General features: G+C 42.4%; 1 protein-coding gene and 1 long non-coding RNA gene across 3 annotated transcripts in view; one reads left to right on the top strand and one right to left on the bottom strand.

The window, feature by feature from the left end:
- LOC145360729 (fibrillin-1-like) overlaps nt 1–21,244 on the top strand; it is a 407,592-nt gene that overhangs the window by 56,801 nt on the left and 329,547 nt on the right. The window lies entirely within an intron of this gene.
- LOC145360731 (uncharacterized) overlaps nt 1–21,244 on the bottom strand; it is a 73,865-nt gene that overhangs the window by 8,443 nt on the left and 44,178 nt on the right. The window contains exon 3 of the long non-coding RNA XR_013889766.1: nt 6,908–7,075. This is a non-coding gene — a long non-coding RNA (uncharacterized LOC145360731). The remainder of the gene's footprint in view (nt 1–6,907; nt 7,076–21,244) is intronic.

Raw genomic sequence — 21,244 nt, 5'->3', positions numbered from 1 at the left:
CAAAGTTATTAGTAAAGAAGATTGAATATCTTGAGTTCTATATTTTGTGGCCAAGTTACCACAATTTTTTTGATTCAAACTTTTTCAAACTTTAGGCTGGAGACAGTGGTTAAAGTTCTTCCTATTCCCTTTTTTTCCTAAAACAGGTTTAGCTTTCTATAAAGTCTAAGACTGTTCTTGTACCTAGACAGACACTCCTACAACTTCTTCCAAACTCAAGGACTCGAGAAACACTTGCTGCAATAACTTGATCCTCCTTTTGTCTCCAGCCTTCTACTTCCTCCATTGTAACCTTTTCACCCTCCATTTTATTGCTTTTGCAATTAGTATTCGAACTTTCATTTCTTGTTTTCTGAAATTTCCTTTCTCCATTATAAAGTCAAGGACTTTGCATATTTATCTTTGTATCCAAGACCTTGCTATAGAAACCAAGTCTCATTGCATTTTCACTCCTTTGATTCTTTCTCATAACTAGAAAACTATGGCATCAACACTTATGCTTCCACTACCTCTTTAGGGAGCTTTTTCCTCAAGATCAACCACTTATTCACTGGAATAATGTTTCTGGAAATACATTTAGCATTTACTCCCCATCAACATAGCAACATAGAAGAAGGAACAGGAGGAGACCATTTGGCCCTTCAAGTCTGCTGTGCCATTCAGTACAATCATGGCTGATCGTTCAACTCAAAAGCCCAATCCTGTTTTTTCCCCATGACCTTTGATCCCATTTGTCCAATATGCTATATCCAGTCACCTAAGAACATAAGAAATAGGAGCAGGAGTAGGCCATGTAGACCTGAGCCTGCCCTGACATTCAATAAGATCATGGCTGATCTGAAGTGGGTCAGTTCCACTTTCCCGCTTTCTCTCCATAACCCTTAATTCCCTTGTCTATCGGAAACCTATCTACCCATGACTTAAATATATTCAACGAGGTAGCCTCCACTTCAGTGGGCAGAGAATTCCAGAGATTCACCACCCTTTGAGTGAAGAAGTTCCTCCGCAACTCCGTTCTAAACTGCTCCCCCTCTTATTTTGAGGCTATGCCCTCTAGTTCTGTTTTCCTTTCTAAGTGGAAAGAATCTCTCTACCTCTACCCTATCTAGCCCCTTCATTATCTTGTAAGTCTCTATAAGATTCCGCCTCAACGTTATAACGAGTACAGGCCTAGTCTATTTAATCTCTCCTCATAAGCTAACCCCCTCATCTCTGGCATCAGCCTGAATAGATTCAATGTTTTGGCATCAACTACTTCCTATGGTAATAAATTCCACAGGCTCACCACTCTTTTTGGGTGAAGAAATGTCTCCTCACCTCCTTCCTAAAAGTTCTACCCTGAATCCTCAGACTCTGACCCCTGGTTCTGGACTTGCCCACAATCAGGAACATCCTGCCTGTCTAAACCTGTTACAATTTTATAACTCTGAGAGATCACCCCTCATTCGTCTGAGCTCCAGACTAAAACTATACTCTAGGTGTGGCCTCACTAAGGCCCTGCATAGTTGCAACAACACATCCCTGCTCCTGTATTCAACCTTTCGCAACGAAGGCCAACATGCCATTTGCCTTCTTTACTGCCTACTGCACCTGCATGCACAGGGACACCCACGTCCCACTGCATACTCCCCCCTCCCAATTTACAGCCATTCGGGGGATAATCTGCTGCCTTGTTTTTTCTTCCAAAATGAATAACGTCACACTTATCCAAATTATACTGCATCTGCTATTGATTAGCCCACTCACTTAACCTGTCCAGATCATTCTGAAGCATCTCTGCATCCTCATCATAGTTCACCTTCTCACCCAACTTGGCATCATCTGCAAACTTTGAGATGTTACATTTTGTTCCCTCGTTCAAATCATTAATGTATATTGTGAATAGCTGGGATCCCAGTGGCACCCCACAAGTTACTACCTGCCAATTTGAAAAGCATCCACTACTTCCTACTTTGTTTTCTCTCTGCCAACCAGTTTTCTATCCATCTCAATACACTTCCTCCAGTCCCATGCACTTTAATCTTGCACGATAATCTCTTCTGCAGGACTTTGCCAAATGCTTTCTGAAAGTCCAAATATACCACATAGAATGGTTTCCCCCTTGTCAACTCTACTAGTTTCATCTTCAAAGAATTCCAACAGATCAAGTGCAAAATGTGTTGCCGCTTCTATCGTTCTACACAAGAACAGTTGAAACAGCTTGTCATGATCTATTTTGTCTAGTCCATTTAGAATCCCAAGAATAGTAATCATATTACCATTCAACCTTTTTTTCAGTGAGGCCATAGCCATTTCGTATACTAACCTCAGATAATAGTCCCAACATTGCCTCAGTCATTTGGCTCGCTCTCCCGTGTTTCCTTTTAATAGCTGCAATATCTGTTTTTGACTGTGACGACTAGAAATGTTCAATGTAGCATCCTAAGTGCAGTAACGTTGATTTTAAGTTGACAGGATTACCTCATTGTATCAGTTTAATATCCAACTTATACTTCCCATTATTTGATTGCTTGGCGTCAGTGATTAAAGCAATTCTTCCTAAAGCTTTTTATTGTCAGTTAGAATCACTGATCTCCCTTTATGAACCCATATTAAGTGTCTTTTACGGCTTCATTTCTGTTCGGATTTTCCCCAATCTTATCTCTGATGTAGGACTCTCTAACTTTACCCACAATGGGCATTAAAATCATTAAAATGTAGTTTCCTGAGTCAGTGCTGACATCATTTCTTCTTGAAACTGGAAGAACATTGCTTTTGTTGAGTGTCCAGACAGCTTTGCAGTATTTAGAGTCTTACAGCAATAACTTTTATTTATGTAACACCTTAACGTAATGAAATATCCCAAGGCTCTTCACAAAGACGTTACGAAACAAACTCTGACAGCAAGCCACATAGGGAAATATTTGGACAGATGATCAAAAGCTTGGTTGAAAAGGTAGCTTTGAATCTTTAAGGAGAAGAATGTATAGAGAGGCAGAGACATTTAGGAAAGAAATTCCAGAGTTTGGGGCTTAGGCAGCTGAAAGGTGAGCAATCAATGGTTGAGTAATTAAAATCTGGGATGCTCAAGCGGCTGGAGGAGTGAAGATGTTTCACAGGACAAAAGGCTGGAGGACGTTACAGAAATAGAAAGGGTCCAGGCCTTGGAAGTATTTGAAAACAAAAATGGGAATTCTAAAATCAAGGCATGGCTTTAACCAGAATCCTGTGTACGTCAGGGAATGCATAGGATTTTCTACAAATTAGGACATAGGCAGCAAGTTTTGGATGACCTCGTGCAGGCTACAGGATGAAGGCATGTAAAATCGCCATCACCAGTGCACCCTTCCCTGACGAGAATGCATTCAATGCTTGTTTTGAGCAAGAGGTCTGGCGAGCACACCCTCCACCCCCCCGAAGCCTCTGATGAACCTGTATCTGAGGTCACTATTGCAGATGTCAAAACAGCTTTCTTGAAGGTCAACCCATGGAAAGTGACCGGCCCAGATGGGGTAATCAGATGACCACTCAGATCCTGCGCAGACAAGCTGAGGCGGGGTATTAGCAGACTTTTTCAACCTCTTCTTACACAATCTGAGGTCCCTATCTGCTTCAAGGAAACGACCATCATTCAGGTAAAGAAAAGCCAAGCAGCGTGCCTTAATGACTATCATCTGTGGCTCTTACATCCATTATTATGAAGTGCTTCAAAATGTTAGTCATGGCATGAATTAATTCCAGCCTCCTGGATTGCTTGGATCCACTACAGTTCACCTACCGCCGCAAAAAGTCCACAGCAGACACCAACCCCCCCTCCCCTCCCTTCCCCTCCCTTCCCCTCCCTTCCCCGCCCTTCCCCTCCCTTCCCCGCCCCTCCCCTCCCTTCCCCGCCCCTCCCCAGAATGCCTAGATAACAAAGACATCTATGTCACACTTCTATTTATTTACTACAGTTTAACCTCCAGTATCATTATTCCTACGAAACTCATCTCCAAACCACGTGCCTAGAGCTTGGTTCCTCCATCTGTGACTAGATCCTGAAGTTCCGAACCCACAGACTGCAGTAAGAATAGGCAACAACACCCCCTCAATGATCATCCTCAGTCCCTTACTGTACTCCTTATGCACCCATGATGTGTGGCCAAATTCCCCTCCAACTTGATTTTCAAGTTTGCTGATGACACAACCGCCATGGGTTGGATCTCAAACAATGACGAGAATGAGTACAGGAATGAGAAAGTCCACCAACGTCTCTAGTTTCTCAGAAGATTAAGGAAATTTGGCATGTCCGCAATGACTCTCTCCAACTTTTACAGATGCATCATAGAAAGCATTCTTTCTGGTTGAATCTCAGCTTGGTGTGGCTCCTGCTCTGCCTAAGACTGCAAGAAATTACAAAGGGTCATGAGTGAAGCCCAGGGCATCACTTAAACCAGCTTCCCATTCATTGACTCTGTCTACACTTCCCACTGCCTTGGGAAAGCAGTCAGCATAATCAAGAACCCCTCACATCCGGGACTTTCTTCTGACAGGAAAAAGACACAAAAGTCTGAGGCTACATATCAACTGACTCAAGAACAGCTTCTTCCCTGTGCCATCAGACTTTTGAATGGACTTAACTCACAGTAGCTATGACTGTAACATTGCATTCTGCACTCTGTCCTTTCCTTCTTTATGAACAGTATGCTTTGTATGGCATGCAAGAAACAATATTTTTCACTCTATACTAATACATGGGACAATAATAAATCGCATCAAAGTGCTCATGAGAGAATAAAATGGGAGGCCAAAACAGCCAAGCCTGGAGGTAAAAAAAATGGATGAGGATTTCAGCAGCACATATGTGTGTGTGTGTTTGGACTTTAGTCTTCCCAATATTTAATTGGAAGAAATACCTGTTCTTATACTGAAAGCTGGAGAAGCAATTAAATAGTTTAGAGACAGTGAAGGGGTCAAGAGAGATGATGGTGCAAACAGAGTGAGAAGTGCCTTTGCCACTGTAACATAGGATTTAATTTGTAATTTTGAAAAGAGGAGTTTTAGTTCTGCAGCAGGGGTTGAAATCGTTTTTGAGAGATGCAAATATAGGGGGTGAACTTTGGAGGCACTAGTGTGTTCAAGGACTTTGTGAGGAAATGGCAGTTATAAATAGTTTCCAAGGATGAGAGAGAGTCCAGCTTTAATTTGAGGAGGGGTTGTTGAAGGGCAGAGGGACAAAACTTGAGGAGAAAGCTATGAGTAAAGACAGTTCATAGAAACGTAGAAAAACCACAGCACAATACAGGCCCTTAGGCCCATAAAGTTGTGCCGAGCATGTCCCTACTTTAGAGATTACTAGGCTTACCTATAGCCCTCTATCTTACTAAGTTCCATTACTTATCTGAAAGTTTCTTAAAAGACCCTATCCAATCCACCTCCACCATTGTTGCTGGCAGCCCATTCCACGCACCCACCACTCTGAGTGAAAAACTTACCATGGATATCTCCTCTGTACCTACTCCCCAGCACCTTAAACCTGTGTCCTCTTGTGGCAACCATTTCAGCCCTTGGAAAAAGCCTCTGACTATCCACTCAATCAATACCTCTCAAAATCTTATACACCTCTATCAGGTTACCCCTTGTCCTTCATCTCTCCAAGGAGAAAGGGCTGAGCTCCCTCAACCTATCCTCACAAGGTATGTTCCCCAATCCAGGCAACATCCTTGTAAATCTCCTCTGCACCCTTTCTATGGCTTCCACATTCTTCCTGTAATGAGGCAACCAGAACTGAGCACAGTACTCCAAGTGGGGTCTACCAGGGTCCTATATAGCTGCAACATTATCTCTCGACTCCTAAACTCAATTCCTCAATTGATGAAGGCCAGTACACCATACGCCTTCTTAACCACAGCTTCAACCTACACAGCTGTTTTTGAGCGTCCTATGAACACAGACCCCAAGATCCTTCTGATCTTCCACACTGCCAAGAGTCCTACCATTTAATATTCTGCCATCCTATTTGACCTGCCAAAATGAATCACTTCACACTTATCTGGGTTGAACTCCATATGCCACTTCTCCGCCTAGTCTTACATCCTATCAATGTCTCACTGCAACTTCGGACATCCCTCCACACTATCCACAACACCTCCAACCTTTGTGTCATCAGCAAACTTAGCAACCCATCCCTCCACTTCATCATCCAGGTCATATATAAAAATCACAAAGAGTAAGAGTCTCAGAACAGATCCCTGGGGCGTTCCACTGGTAACCGATCTCCATGCAGAATGTGACCCATCTATAATCACTCTCTGCCTTCTGTGGGCAAGCCAGTTCTGGATCCACAAAGCAATGCCCCCTCACCTTTCTCAATAAGCCTTGCTTGTGGCACCTTATCAAATGCCTTGCTGAAGTCCCTATACAGTACATCTGCTGCTCTTCCTTCATCATTTGTTTAGTCACATATTCAAAAAATTCAATCAGGTTTGTAAGGCATGATCTGCCTTTGACAAAGCCATGCTGACTATTCTTAATCATATTATACCTGTCCAAATGTTCATAAATCCTACCTCTTGGGATCTTTTCCATCAACTTACCAACCACTGAGGTTAGACTCCCTGGTCTATAATTTCCAGGGCTATTCCTACTCCCTTTCTTGAATAAAGGAACAACATCCGCAATCCTCCAATCCTTCGGAACCTCTCCCATCTCCATTGATGATGCAAAGATCATCGCCAGAGACTCAGCAATCTCCTCCTCACCTCCCACAGTAGCCTGGAGTACACCCCATCGGGTCCTGGTGACTCACCTAACTCAATGCTTTTCCAAAAGCTCCAACACATCCTCTTTCTTAAAATCTACATGCTCAAGCTTTTCAGTCCGCTTCAAGTCTGCACTACAGCCACCAACATCCTTTTCCATAGTGAATACTGAAGTATTCATTAATTACCTCAGCTATTTCTTCCGGTTCCATACAAACTTTCCCACCATCACTCTTGATAGGTCCTATTCTTTCATGTCTTATCCTCTTGCTCTTCGCATACTTGTAGAATGCCGGGGTTTTCCTTAATCCTGCTGCCAAGGCCTTCTCATGACCCCTTCTAGCTCTCCTAATTTTCTGTGAATGACACGAAAGGAAATTGGGCTGGTGAGTAGTTTTATAAGAATAGCATTGAGTGAACCAATGGTTCTCGAAGATTTTTGTCAGAATTCCTGTGCTTGGCTCCCTTAATTCCTTAAGGGTCTTTGAGCCTCGTCAAAGCTATTCGGCAATTATGCTGGTAGAGATGTGAATACTATCACAACTAATAACTCCCTTTTTAATTCCCTTTCCAGATCAAATAGGTTACCATCTTCTCCCTGAACTGGAGAAAACAAATTAACATATTTGCTTTAATAGTTCCATGTAAAGTATCAATTTGCAAGCTAACTGACATGAAATATGATGATCCGGCAATTGAGGAACACTGTTAAGAAGGCAGTTGTTACAAAGTAGTTTTCTTTAAGTGCCTTTAGGTTTGGTTCTTTCTTTGATATATGATGACTGTTTTTTAATTTCAAGCATGTTATTTTAAATGAAAGGTATATAATTTAACAAATATAACATTTTAAATGGCTCATTATACAATCATTTAATCAATTTGTGTTGATAATTTGGATAAAATTTGCTTTCATCAGTGTATTAACACTGTTCCGTATGCTTTTCTTTTATAACCATTTGTGTGCCTTTTTTGTTTGTTTCTGAATTTAGATATTTAAATACATTTCTATAATGTACACCATTTGGACCTACTGGCAACTCCACAATAATTGCAGTTGACTTTCACATGGTTCTCTTGCAATCCAATTTATTGTAAATGGATCAATATAAATGAGGAAACGGACGTTATTAGTAGGATAGTAATTTGCAAGGAGGGGAGGGTCAGGGTTTTTTGAGGAGGCACTGCAAAACATTAAGGTATAGATGATAGAAGGCTGGCCCCGGTACTCTGACAATAGAGCCTATTAGAACATGGAACATAGAACACTACAGCACAAACAGGCCCTTCGGCCCATAAGTTGCACCGATCACTTCTATACCTACTAAGCCATAGACCTATGTATAACCCCCAATCCTATTAGATCCCATATCCTCATCCAGAAGTCTTTTAAAAGACCCCAGCGAGTCCGCCTCCGCCTCCACCACCACCAACGGCAGCCGATTCCATTCACTCACCACCCTCTGAGTGAAAAACTTACCCCTAACATCTCCTCTGTACTTGCTTCCCTGCACCTTAAATCTGTGTCCTCTCGTAGCGACCATTTCAGCCTGGGGAAATAGCCTCTGAGAATCCACCCTATCTATTCCTCTCAACATGTTATAAACCTCTATCAGGTCGCCTCTCAACCTTCGTCTCTCCAGGGAGAAAAGTCCCAGCTCCCTCAACCTGTCTTCATAAGGCATGCCTCCCAATACAGGCAACATCCTTGTAAATCTCCTCTGCACCCTTTCAATAGCTTCCACGTCCTTCCTATAGTGAGGCGACCAGAACTCTGCATAGTATTCCAAGTGGGGTCTGACAAGGGTCTTATAAAGTTGCAGCATTGCCTCCCGACTCTTAAACTCAATCCCTCGATTAATGAAGGCCAGTACACCATATGCCTTCTTGACCATATCCTCCACCTGCGAGGCCGATTTAAGCGTCCTATGGACCCGGCCCCCAAGATCCTTCTGCTCTTCAACACAGCTAAGACTCCTACCCTTGATATTGTATTCCTTCATCCCATTGGTCCTGCCAAAATGGACCAATACACATTTATCTGCGTTGAAGTCCACCTGCCACTTCCCCGCCCAGCCTTGCATTCTATCTATGTCCTGCTGCAACTTCTGACATCCCTCCAGACCACCCATAACACCACCAACCTTCGTATCGTCGGCAAACTTACTAACCCATCCCTCCACTTCCTCATCCAGGTCATTTATGAAAATGACAAACAGCAAGGGTCCTAGAACAGATCCCTGGGGCACTCCACTGGTGACTGACCTGCATGCAGAAAAAGACCCATCCACAACCACTCTCTGCCTTCTGCAGGCAAGCCAGTTCTGGATCCACAAGGCCAAAGCCCCCTGGATCCCATGCCCTCTCACCTTCTCAAGAAGTCTTGCATGGGGGACCTTATCAAACACCTTGCTGAAGTCCATGTAAACCACGTCTACCACTCTTCCTTCGTCAATGTGTTCAGTCACATTCTCAAAGAACTCAACTAGGCTCGTAAGGCACGATCTGCCCTTGACAAAACCATGTTGACTATTTCTGATCATTCTAAACTTCTCCAAATGCTCATAAATCTTGTCCCTCAGAAGCCTCTCCATCAACTTACCAGACTCAACGGTCGGTAATTTCCTGGGCTATCCCTGTTCCCTTTCTTGAAAATAGGAACCACATCCGCAATCCTCAAATCCTCTGGAACCTCTCCCGTCTCCATCGACGACGCAAAGATCATTGCCAGGGGCTCTGCAATCATTTCCCTCACCTCCCACAGTAACCTGGGGTACATCCCATACGGTCCCGGCGACTTGTCTATCTTGATAGAGTTTAAAAGTTCTAACACATCCTCTTCCTTAACATCCACATACTCAATCTTTTCAGACTGCCGCAAACCTGTAGTACAACCTTCCAGATCACTTTCCACCGTGAATACCGAGGCAAAGTACTCATTAAGCACCTCTGCCATTTCTTCCGGTTCCACACAGACTTTTCCCCCTTCACCTTTTATAGGTCCTATCCTTTCTCTTCTCATCCTTTTACTTTTCACATATTTGTAGAAGGCCTTGGGATTCTCCTTAATCTTACCCGCCAAGGCCTTCTCATGACCCCTTCTGGCTCTCCTAATTTCCTTTTTAAGCTCCTTTCTACAAGCCTTATACTCCTCTAGATTCTTAACATCTCCTAGCTCTCTGAACCTTTTATACACCTTTCCTTTCTTCCCGACTAGGTTCGCCACAACCTTCGTGCACCACGGTTCCCGCACCCTACCAAAACCTCCTTGTCTCATCGGAACGTTATCGTGCAGAGCTCCACTCAAACATTCCTTGAATATCTGCCACCTTCCTTCTGTACTTTTCCCCAAGAATGCCTCCTTCCAGTTTATTTGTCCAATTATCTGCCTGATGTCTTCATATTTCCCCTTACTCCAGATAAACACCTTCCTAGCCTGCCTGATCCTGTCTCTTTCAAATGCTATTGTGAAGGAAATAGAATTATGATCTCCATCACCAAGATGCTGTCCTACCGAGAGATCCGACACCTGTCCTGGTTCATTAGCCAGCACCAAGTCAAGTACAGCCTCTCCTCTCTTAGGCTTATCCATACTGCGTCAGGAAACCCTCCTGAACATGCCTAACAAACTCCTCCCCATCCAAACCCCTTACCCTTGGGATATTCCAGTTGATGTTTGGGAAATTAAAGTCTCCCATCACGACAACTCTGTTATTATTACATCTCTCTAGGATCTGTTTCCCTATCTGCGCCTCAACTTCCCTGTCACTATTGGGCGGCCTATAGAAAACACCCAGCAAAGTTATCGACCCTTTGCTGTTCCTAACTTCCACCCACAGAGACTCTGTAGACAGTCCCTCCATGGCATCCTCCTTCTCTGCAGCCATGACACTGTCCCTATTCAACAGTGGCACTCCACCACCTCTTTTGCCCCCAACCCTGTCCTCCCTGAAGCATCTGAATCCTGGCACCTGAAGTACCCAGTCCTGTCCCTGGACTGGGTACTTATGATTTGTTGAGGGTTGGGCCCAATTTGGCAGAAACTAAAATGGGGGCAGTAGGGTGAGCCACATGAGGTCAGTTTCCCAATCTTTTTGGGATACTAGTACCCTTTCCAAAACCAATCCTGACCTGTGTGTTAGGGCAACTGAACAAGTGTCAAAGTTAAACAATATTTAGGGCAACTCAGGACATGTCTCAGTTTGTGCTTACCATTTTTTAATTTGAATCAGTGCTGCTGGCATATAAAAAAAGAACAATTCATGTTATCTTCCCAGCCAATATCCCAGAAACATTTCCTCTGGGAAAGGATTTAGATAGTTGCATACTATATGGTTTGCACAAAATTATTAAATAATTTTCTACTTTATAATGGAACAAAATAAATGCAAATTTTAGTTGAGTAGTGCATTACAATAATAAATATCAAACTCAATGTTCTGAATAGATGCATTCTAGTACATTAGTGACACATTAGCATCCCTCCTCTAATTTCAAGTCCAAGGCATGAGTCCTACTTTTGAAAAGGCAACAATGTAGCAATAAGATCTTTACTTGGAACTGAATAAGGTTTCTGCCCCTCTGAAAGCCCTCTGGTGATCAAACAATGATAGAAAAGGAACAATGCAGGACTTTGTAGAGACTTAAAAGGTTGTATCAGACTTGATCAGTTGATACTAGCATAATGTAATCACTGGGTGGCCCCAGAATAATAGAAAGGAATTTTCTGAGTGCAAATAACTGCGCGCATATCCTGTTTCATTTCAGCAGAATGTGGTCTTGTTATTCAGTGACCTGTACCTTGCCCTCGTGAGGAAAAATTGTGTATGTTTTGTCTCTTTGTTCTGACCTCTGAGAAAGGATAATACATGCTAGGGTACATTAATATATCTGTATTTTTTTCCGCTTTCTTCTTATCCCTTGCAATTATAATGGATGAGAAATTACATCCTGAAAATGGGTATTGCAACACAACCTGTATATTGAGGAAGAAGGATGCATTGTTTGTGGCTAATTAAGGCAGTTAAGGGTGAAATCAAGTTGAAAATAAAGATGCACAATGCTGCTCTTTAACCATGTCCTCTTGGGCCATGTGATAATGATGCTGAATCCATACTATTCAGCAAATTCTTTAAATTCTCTGGGGGTGAATTGTGTTCTATTATCACAGATTACACTTTCATGAACCCCTTGCTCAGTAAACAACTCACCCTGCTGAAATAATTGCTGTAGCTCTCAAATCTCCTGCCTTCTGATGAATGGGAACTTTGAGTATTATTTGAAATCATAGAAACCTGACTGTAGAAGAAGGCCATTTGGCCCCTTGAGTCTACACTGATAACAATCCCACCTAGTCCCTAATCCCTGTAACCCCACATATTTATCTCACTAATCCCGCCAACCTACGCATCCTGGGTCATTAAGGGACAACTTTGCATGGCCAATGCACCTAACCTGCGCATTTGGACTGTGGGTGGAAACTAGTGCACCTGAAGGAAACCCATGCAGACACGGGGAGAACATGCCAACTATTTTTCTACTATAGATAGTATTCTTGATTGTGTGTGAATGAATCCACTCCCACTGCATTACCATAGTGTGGCTGGTACTTGAGTAGCTATACTTTGCTCTTTCTGTGGGGCATTTCTATACATTTGTCATGTATCGCATGTAGTTACCTTTATCAATGTCTTTCTAAATGTCTGTCCAGTATACGGCTGATGTGATCCTGATCTTGCACACGTGACCTTCATGTATATTTTGAAGATTGTCTTGGGTGATTCTGCCTTTAGCAAACAGACTGACATTCTGTCACCTTTGCAATACATTTGTCTGCATTTAGCTTGAGTCCAGGTTTCCTGGTTCTCTCTCTGGTTCCATGTATATAGTAGTCATGATCTTTTCCATGTACACCATAGATCTGGGTATGATCATCTATACCAACTATTCCTTTGGATCCACCGAAAGCCTCGCCTATCCTGGCTCACTTTAAGGGCAAAAGGTAGGTGCAGTAATTGTACTGACCAAAGTGTGCATTGAATGGTCTGAACAGCAGAGATTTCTCATCAGTCTTCACATTCCAATGACCATTCCTGGTATCAAGCTTGCAAAAGCTTTGCCTCAGCCAGTGTTGGTGTAATCTGCTTCAGTGTTGCAATAAGGTAGTGATTTCCCTTTGTCGCTTCATTAAGGTTGTTGGGTTCAGGCAAACTCTTAGCTGCCCACAACAATGGAATTTACCCAATTGTAGATTCTGTGACTTTGACAATCACTTTCTTCTCTTCCACATTTTGGAGCTGTCTTCCAAGTTTTTTTTGGCTAAGTGGATGATGAATCACTGGTTTGCCTCGTGGATGAATAGTGATGCAATACACAAAAATCTTCATAGCATCCAACCATTTCATCAAAACAGTCTGGATACATTTTTTGTGTGTGTGGCATGTGTACCTTCAAAAGCTCTACAGCTTAATCCCTTTGTGAGAAATTTCCTGTGGCCTGTGAGTTCCCATTGTGGCTCACAAAAGTTGCATATCTTTCTGTCAGGTGTGCATTTTTTTTGTTGCTGTTAACCACATCAACTCTGCAGCTTTTTTGCTTGACTTAACTGAAGGTTAGTCTTTTGGATAGTGAAGATCTTTATCTGTCTGCTTGTGGTTTCATGTTCTCTGTTAACGTATGGCTTCACATGCTCGGTCAGTGTCAACAGCCTGCTGCTACCATATTATGTTTTGTTTGAGTGTATCATATTTCCATATACTAACATTGGAGCTTTCATTGAATGTATATCCTGTAGCTCTCCTTTCGGGGTTTCAATGTTGCATTGTTAGTTTGGTGCATAGACTGTAGTGCATTGGTGAATGATGTGTCATTCTGTATACTTTAGTATACATAGACAACAGCATAATTCCTGATTTCTCAAAAAATATAACAGGATACTTTAACATGTTAAATATACCATATAGAACAACTTTTATTTTCCTTGTCATCACATTTTGATAGATTGTTATGCCTTGAAATCATGAGAAAACTGAATTTAGGATAGTCTAGGGTAGAGTAGGACACTGTCAGTTCAGGGACTTAGAGATACCGTTCTGGATTGATAATGCATGTACTATAATTTTAGTAAGGCTAGACTGAATCTTGTATGTATAAGAAATTTAGCACATTATCTTCATCCCATTCTGTCCTCATGGCTTCCTTCTGCAGTGGTGGACAGTTGAGTAAAAGGAAATGACATTCAAATCTCATTGCACCAGGTGTTCTGGCACTTCGTTTTCTTTTTGGCAGCTTCAAATTTTTTTATCCATACATTTGACTTAGCTGAACTAAGTATAGCCTGATATTGTTTATAGGCCATTTGTAAATTCTCTTATCATTTTATGTTCCTTTAACAGTGGTGATTTGTTCACAATAAATATTGATAATATTGCACTTTTTTGATTTAAATGTTGATAAAATCATACATCTTAGTGCTTCGAAATAATGTGACTCATCTTGAAATGAGCAAAAATGTTTTTTGATTTCTATTTATGCTAAAACAGTTTCACTCTTGTTCCTGTGATATGGCTATCTGGCCAATGAAATGTTAGCGTGCTAGGTTAATTTGAGGTGTAAATTTGAGGGCATAGTATTTACTTGGGTGTATCTTGAGTGGAGCGAGAGGGGCAGTGGAGTTTTGACTCGATTATTCGGTGATTAAAATTATTCAGTCTGTCTTATTTTAATTAGAGTCATAGAGCAATACAGCACAGAAACAGGCCCTTCAGCCCAACTGGTCCACGTTGATCATGGTGCTTTCCCAGCTAGTCCCAATTGCCCATGTTTGGCCCATATCCAGCCCATATCCATATCCTTTCCCAGCCAGTGCACTTATCCAAATGCTTTTTAAGTGTTGCTATTGTATCTGCATCAACCACTTTCTTTGCCAGCTCATTCCATACACGCACCACTTTCTGTGTAAAAAAAAAAAGTTGTCTCTCAGGTCCCTTTTAAATCTTTCCCCTCTCAACTTCAACCTATGCCCCCTGGCTTTCAAATGCTCTTCCCTGGGAAAAATACTATGTGCATTCATCCCATCAATGCCCCTCATGATTTTATGTGCCTCAATAAGGTCACCCTTCATTCTTCTACATTCCAAGGAATAAAGTCCTAGCCTAGCCAGCCTCTTTCTATAACTCAGGCCCACTAGTCCTGACGATATCCTGGTAAATCTTCTTTGCATTCTTTCCAATTTATCGATGTCTTTCCTGTAACAGGGTGACCAAAATTGTGCACCATATTCCGAGTGCGGCTTCCCAACGACTTATAGGCTGTAACATGATGTCCCACCTCTTATACTTCATGCCCTGACTGCTGATGGCCAGTGAGCTAAACGCTGCCTTCACCACTTTGTCTACCTGTGATGTCACTTTCAACAAACTATGCACTTTAATCCTGGGTTCCTCTGTTCCTCAACATTCCCCAGGGCCCTACCATTCACTGTATAAGTTCTACCCTGGTTTGACTTTCCAAAATGCAACACTTCACAGTTATCTGTATTGAAATCTGTTTGCCAAACCTCGACTTACTTCCTTAATTGATCAAGATCCCCCCTGTAATTTTTGATAAACTTCTTTGCTATCAATGACACCTCCTAATTTAGTATCATCTGCAAACTTATTGATCGTACCTTGTATATTCACATCCAAATCATTTATATAAATAACAAGGATCCCAACACTGACCTCTGAGGCACACCACTAGTTAGAGGCTTCCAGTCCGAGAAACAACCTTCAACCGTCATCCTCTGCTTCCTACCATCAAGTCAATTTTGAATCCAATTAGCTAACTCTCCCTGGATCCCATGTGACCTAACCTTCCAGACTCGGCTGCCATGTAGGACCTTGTCAAAGGTCTTGCAAAAGACCATCTACATCTCGTGTGACAAAAAATAAAATCAAATAATTTTGTGCCTGTCTGTTATAGAAGATTACAAAAAAAATCAGAAATAGAGGGTAACCAAGAAAAGTGAAGAATCTGAAAGATTTGTCAGACATAACTTTCCCCACACAAAGCTGTGTTGGCTATCCTAATCATCCCTATTCAAATGTTGGTATATCCTGTTCCTCAAAAATCCCCCCCAGTAACTTACTCACCACTGATATCAGGCTCACCAGCCTGTAATATCCTGGCTTGTCTTTGCTACCTTCTTAAACAGCAGAACAATATTAGCTACCCTCTAGTCTTTTGGAAGTGGAAAGAAATGAAGCAGATATCTCTACAAGTGCCTTTGCAATTTCTTCCCTAGCCTTCCACAAAAGCCGAGGATGCACTTGATCAGGTGGAGGGGGTGTATCATAAGACATAGGAGCGAATTAGGCCACTTGGCCCATCGACCCTGCTCTGCCGTTCGATCATGGCTGATACCCACCTAATGTGCTTTAAGGCTGCACATATCTTCTCCTCATTAATATGCATGTAGCCCAAAACATCACCACTTGTTACCTTTATTTCTTTAGCACCCATGATTTTCTTCTCAGCAAACGTCGAGGAGAAATATTCATTAAAAATCTCACACATCTCCCGTAAATCCATCCACAGACAGCTGTGCTGGCCTTTAAAGGGATCTCTTCTGCCCCTACCTTTTTACTCTTAATATACTGTAGAACTCTTGTGATTTTCTTTAACCTTACTTGCCAGATCACCCCCTCATCCTCTTTTTGCACTCCTGATTTCCCTCTTAAGTGTACTCTTTTACACTTAAGTTTTTGTACCAACTTTTTGGATTCACTGTCTCCAATTGCCTAAACCCAATGCGTGCTTTCTTCTTTTTCCTGACCAGAGCCTTAATATTCCTCTTCAGCCAGGGACCTCTAAACTTGCTAGCTTTTCCCTTCACCCTAACATGAACATCCTGCCCCGGACTCTTAGTATCACACTTTTAAAAGCTCCCATTTGCCATTGTTTCCTCTCCCTTCAAACAGATTCATCTCTATGACCCTATAATTCTATGACCCAATCGACCTGTGCTAGATCCTGTCTACTACCCCCAACTTGTTGAAAAGCACCGTCTTCATCGGGCTTGTCAGAATGACCCATTATCAGCTGCCAAGAGAAATGCTTTTAGAGTGCTTGCAGGACAGTCCAGAATAAACTGCATAAAATGTAGGATGCCTGGCTGAGCGCCAAGGCAGATGAAATACAGAGATATGCTGACAGAAATGACTTGAAACGGTTCTGTGAAGCCCTCAACATTCTCATGGACCTCAGTTTCTCGGGCATTCTCCCCTCCTGAGTACAGGTGGTACAACTGTCATTACAGAGAGGGCTCAGATCCTGCAGAGATGGGCTGAACACTTTGAAGCCGTCCTCAACTGACTATTATCTATTAACGATGAGGCAAGGACAAGATTCCCCAGGTCGTTATTGACAGCACCATGGATGACCCACTGGTAGTAGCCGAAGTCACGAAAGCTGTCAACCAGCTATCCAGTGGCAAAGCCCCAGGGGCACATGCCATACCTGCAGAGATCTACAAAGCTGCTGATCCTGTACTTACTGAGAAGCTCACCAAGTTGTTCCAGACCTTTTGGAAGCAAGGATCCATTCCTCAGGAGCTTAAAGATGCTTCCATCGTACACCTCTACAAGAGGAGGGGCAATTAGCAAGTATGCGACAACTACTGAGGAATCTCACTGCTCTCCATCGCAGGAAAAACCCTCAAGAGTCCTGCTAAATCGTCTGGTCACTTATCTGGAGTTGGGCCTACTTCCAGAGTCACAGTGTGGCTTCCTCAAAGGTCGCAGGATATTGACATGATTTTTGCTGCGTGCCAACTTCAGAAGAAGTGTCAGGAGCAGAATCGTGAGCGCTAAACAACCCTTGTTGACCTCACGAAAGCCTTTGACACTGTCATCCACCAAGGCCTGTGGAGGATCATGTCAAAGTTTCGCTGCCGCCCCTGCCGCCCCCCCCAATTCGTTCAGATGGTACGCCAGGTCCATGATGGCATGATGACCAGAGTACTGGATGGTGGAGAATCCTCTGAGGCATTCCCAGTCAACAATGACATCAGACATGACTCGCACCCACACTGTTCAACATAATGTTTACTGCCATGCTGAATGATGCCTTCCAGGACAGTGTTGCTGGAATCAGCCTCAAGTACAGAGTGGATGGGAAGCTCTTCAACCTAAGGAGACTTCAAGCTATTACCAAAGTGAAGGAGACTGTCCTGAGAGACTTCCGTTTGCTGATGACTGTGCCCTGTATACCGGCTCCGAGCCAGAGATACAAGTCAGTATGGACAAATTTTCCACGGCTTGTGACAACTTTGGACTCACCATCAACATTAAAAAGAACAAAGTCATGCACCAGCCTGCTCCTCATGCAGCGTACACAGAATCCATAATCACAGTCAAAGAGCAGAAACTACAGGCAGTGGACCAGTTCACTTACCTTTAGCAACACCCTCTCCCAAGCAGTGACTACTGATGCAGAAGTTAACTGCAGAATAGCAAAGGCAAGTTCTGCTTTCGGTAGATTGCGCCCCACAATATGGGAATGTTGAGGAATCAGCCCAGCAACAAAACTGAAGGTCTACAGCGCCGCGGTACTCACTACCCTCCTGTGTGCCCGTGAAACTGTGGACTGTGTGTCGAAGGCATGCAGGACAGCTTAATTATTTCCACGTGACTTGTCTTCGCAGATTATTATGCTTCCGACGGCAAGACAAACTACCAAACACTGAAGTTCTCTCTAGAGCAAGTCTACCATCAGTCCACATGCTGCTGATGCGACTGTAGGCCGTGTCATCTGTATGCCAGACAAGCGCATACCCAAGCAGCTCCTTTTTGGAGAACTCTCTGCTGGAAGATGCTCGCATGGAGGGCAAAAGAAATGTTACAAAGACACACTCAAGGCCTCCCTGAAATTGCTTGACATAGACACGAACACTGGGAAACACTGGCACAAAACCGCCCTACCTGGCGCTGTCTCATCTTCAAGGGCTGTCAAGCCTACAAAGCAAGGTGTATTGCTGAAGCACAATTTAAGTGTGAGCTGCGCAAGTCCAGAGCAGCACAACAATTACAGTGCCTACACAAGTCTATACGAAAATGTGCCAGGACATTCCGTGCCCGAATTGGCCTGATCAGTCATCTTCGTATACATCGCATCCAGCCTCAATATGACTAATACTGTCGAGGTCCCCATTGACGGTGATGGACGAACAACTTCCCCCAAAATTGGCTCTGCTCTGGTTTAGGACCTTTAACCTGCGGACCCATCCTATCTTTTTCCTTAACTATTTTAAAACTAATAGTGTTAAGGTCACTGGACCCAAAGTGCTCCCTGACAGACACTTCAGTCACTTGACCTACCTTGCTTCCTAAGAGGAGGTCCAATGTTGCAGCCTCGCGAGTTGGGCCCTCTATATATTGATTTATGAAACTTTCTTGGACACATTTAACAAATTCCACCACATCCAGGCCCTTTGCAGTCTGGTGGCCAAGTCAATAGGAGGAAATTAAAATCTCCCACTAATCCTATACTAATATTAATCTCCCACTGTTGTTCTTACAAATATCTGCAATATTTACACATCTACTCCTCTAGTTCCCGCTGCTTATTAGGTTCGGGGGGTGGTCTATAATATAGTCCCACCAGTGATATCCCTATTTTGTTTCTAAGTTCTATCCATATGCCTTCATTTGATGAATCCCAAGAATACCCTGTCTAAGGACTTTTAGTATGCCCTCTCTTATCAAAAAGGCAGCCCTCTTCCTTGCTTACTTGTACCTCTGTCATGCCTGTAGTATCTGTGTCCTTGAACATTGAACTATTCAAGTCAGGTTTTTCATGCAGACTCCAGCCTCACTGACAGGCATGGCTCCTTGTTAGGCAGAGAATGCTCTAGGGTAGGGTATCACCCAGGAGCAGATAGGGAACTTAGAGCTGTGTTAGGAGTGTGGTGGAGAGACTTCCAGATCTTGGGAAAGATGGTAATCAATCATTCAGAAAGGGATGGGATGGAGGATAAAGTTGAGAACTGAGTTAAACCTGAAAGGCGCATTAAATATGAGGCATACACCATCATTACAATATTTAAATGATCCCCCCACCTGGGAGCCGCATCTGTTAGCAGGTAGTAAGTGGCATGTGGTTGGACTGTGAGAATTTTAACGTTCTACTTGTTTCTCAATTTACCTATTTATGTTTAAAATTATTCCCAAGTATTGTTGAATCAGGATTTTATTTCAAGGCAGCCATATCGTGGAAGCAGTTTAAGCTTGCGTTATGTTGTGCCAGGCAGACCATTGAATTGAGAATAAATGACAGCCAAAAAAAAGTATCTGCACTGATTTCTAGTTTCTTTTGAAAAGGTAGTGTATGTTTCACGGATGGGAATTCTCTGTTCCTTTTCAGCTTCCACCTTTCTGTACAAATCTTCTTTGATATGTATCTCAAATTATTTAATAAATATTATTCTCTGCCTTTAATAAGATTTGCCATGCCGGTTGTAATTTTCTTTAGTATTCACAAACTACTTGGATAGGTAGAATAAGAGGAAATCTGTTTTGATTATTGTTAAAATCTCAACTGCACTGGAAGTAATTTGAAGTTATCCTTAAATGCATAATATATTTATCATTGAAGACTGAACTTACAGTCTGGTCATTAGAATCCGGGAAGAACAAACATTTACAAATTAATAAGTTCAGTAGATTTTGGGCAATATTTTTAAATGATCACTCAGGCCAATGATTATTATGAGGCATTTTCCCAACTTTAATGATTGCCATACTGAACTCACTGAAATGTTTGAGTTACTATAGTATTATGATCAGTAAATTTATAGTAGAGCCCATGGAGTATGATGGCACTGAAAATTGTCAGTTGAAATCTCCAAATCAGTTGAGCCCATTGAGATTTGGATATCAGCTAATTTAGCCTGAGAAAGCAGAAGAATGAAATTGTTTTTTTCCCCACAGTTTTTAAGAGGGAACATAGATGATGAGACTCGATCTTCAATATTTTATCCCCATGATCAGTTATATATCTAAGGTTTGTTCTGCAGTGCTGTAATGATGCTTTCTTTCCTGATTATCTCCCCTTGTCTTGCAAACTAATTTACGCATCTCTGATCTTCCTTTTCTCTCCAAAGCATTTGAATGTGTTCTCACTTCCCAAATCTGAACCTGTCTCTATATTTGAATCCTTTACATCAAGTTTTCACCTTATTATAATACTGATATGACATTTATCAAAGTCCAGATGGCATCTTGCATGATGGTGAACATGGTAAACTATCCACCTTCCTCCTTTTGACCTGTCTGTAGCATTTTACATGGTTAACTATCTTAGCTGTAAAGTCATAGTCAGATAATCAACTACTTTGACTTCTTTTCCTACTGGTGCATTGTTGCCTCAGTAATACCCCTAGGATCTCTTCTGACCCCCTTCTATTTCTCATCCACATGGTGTCCCTTGACATCTTCATCTGAAAACACAACTTCAAATTCTGCTTGTATACACTGATCATATACAGC

Source organism: Carcharhinus amblyrhynchos, chromosome 32, assembly GCF_965287045.1.
Source record: "Carcharhinus amblyrhynchos chromosome 32, sCarAmb.v2.hapA, whole genome shotgun sequence".
NCBI lineage: Eukaryota > Metazoa > Chordata > Chondrichthyes > Carcharhiniformes > Carcharhinidae > Carcharhinus > Carcharhinus amblyrhynchos.
Note: the sequence above shows the minus strand (reverse complement) of the source record. Positions and strands in the feature narration are given on the sequence as shown.